We start from the raw sequence: 2,080 nt of genomic DNA, 5'->3' as shown, positions 1-2,080 counted from the left end.
CCATGTAGTCTTTCTGAGGGGAATTGGCAAACTCAGTTAACTAATTAATTGCTAGTCATTTTATGTATACAGAGAAGACAGCGTGATAACTAAGAAGATAACCATTCATTTTAGGCACATGGTTTTGGGAAGAGTGATACATTTGATCAGATGGATCAGACCCTATCTACTACTGAGCAAAGCCTGGCTCTACTCTGGGTAAAATATTGAGGAAACTCCCCAGTGCCTTTTGGTCCCAGGGATTGGCATAAAGTGAGGCAGAAGGGAGGAGAAATGAAAGTGTTATGCTGTGTGGGAGAAACCAGTGGAAATCAGAAAGGAAATGTCATGCTGCTGAACCAGCTACTGCAGAGGCAGTTATTTAGAGGCCTTTTGTCCCTACCCCTTAGTAGTGTACTTGAAAAAAAATTGTGTCTAACCACTCCGCCTGCTTGTGCCCGGCCAAACTTAGGACTCCTGCTTACTGATTTGGCATCTGCACAACTTAACCCAGTTCTGACTGGGCCCATGTTCTTGGACAAGCCCAGGAAGAAATGCAAAGAGTCACTCCACAGCAAACTCATCTCATTCCCTCACCCTCAGAAACAGATTTGGAAGTGAGAGGGAAGCGCTGCTCACAGGAGTGAGCACTGCTGCCTGTAAACCCTTTGGACCTTGCTTGAATAGAGTGAGGCAAACTGTGTGCCCTCTCTTCTGGCCTGTCTTATCATTTCACATGTGTTAACGTATCACGTGTGTTGGTTCCCTCTTGCTGGTCCACCTCTGACCCTGTTGTATGGCCAGCATACCAGGGGCTGGATGGAATCTCTGGGGATGGGGCTGCTGTGGTTGGGTATAGAACAGATGCCCTCTCTCCTGTGGACAGCCCCTCCTTTGTTCTGCTGCCTCAGTGGAAAAGCCTGCAGATACACTGCCAGCCAGCAGAGATGCCTTCCTAACTTTTGACATGAGCCGAAGTAGTTGATAATCTTATCCTTGAAGGAAAACTCCAACCTTCTACTTAAAGACATGGAAAGAGGAGCAAGTGGCAGCTGTGATTACTGCTCCCATTCTGGTTCTGTGATGACCTGGGTCTCTTACAAAAGACTTTAGCCAGAAAATATTTTTCTTTATTTAAAGTTATTCATTTCTCACACACTGAAAAAAGCCAAATGTCTTGTGCCTTTCTATGGGAGCACCAAATCCCTAGTTACATATTAAGAACTTACTGTGGAGATCCTAGAGTCTTCTCTTCCCCCAGCCCTATTCCACCCAGTATCATTAGTCCCTGGAGAGAAGAAAGTTGCCAGGGAAGGGAGTGCTTATATATAGTTGGAGAGATGACAGATTTAAACTCTGTAAGTGGTAACCTGTTGCCCTTTTGTTCCTGTCACAGCATTTAGTTGGAAGAGGAAGCATTGTCCCGGGATCACTGGGATGATTCAAGTCATTTAGTTACGATGGAGGCCAGAGGAGAGAGATGGGTAGAAATTTCCATGTCACCAGAATAGTTTTCAGGTATCCCATGTACGATTATGAGCCTCCTGCCTTTCCTGACACCTTGCTCTTCTCCCTAGGTGAAGGCTTCAAACTAGACATGAAGTAGTCAATGCCTCCACAGGACTTTCCTGTTCCCCAAGGAAACAACTCCAAGGGAGCCACAAATCACTTTCTGTCCTTGCCCCTCAGAGAGCCTCAGTGGCTAAAGTAGCCTCAACCTAAGTTTTGGTTTCAAGCAAAGAAAGTGGTTTTTCTCTACTTGATGGTATTTTATCTATTTTGTTTCCTTCATTTTCTCCCTACTTGTAACTAACAAAAGGATTGGGAGATAGGAAGGTTATTTTTTTTTCATTCATACTTATTTCTCATTTCAAAATTCTTTATATGGGTGGGGCTGGAGAGAGGAACCAGTAACGTTCTCTCTTCAGAATGAAGAATCCCAGTTTGTATATCAGTGTTTAAAAAAAAAAAAAACTCAGACAAGATTTTCATGGACTATTTTAAAAAGTATGTGTCCTTAATATAAAGTTTATATTAGCAGTATTTAATCACTTCTCACCTGTAAAGAAACAGAAGGTAAATATTCTTGCAAAGAATAATT

The sequence above is a fragment of the Vombatus ursinus genome, unplaced genomic scaffold (genome assembly GCF_900497805.2).
Source record: "Vombatus ursinus unplaced genomic scaffold, bare-nosed wombat genome assembly UNPS02014816.1, whole genome shotgun sequence".
NCBI classification, from domain to species: Eukaryota; Metazoa; Chordata; class Mammalia; order Diprotodontia; family Vombatidae; genus Vombatus; species Vombatus ursinus.
This window is presented reverse-complemented; position numbering follows the sequence as displayed.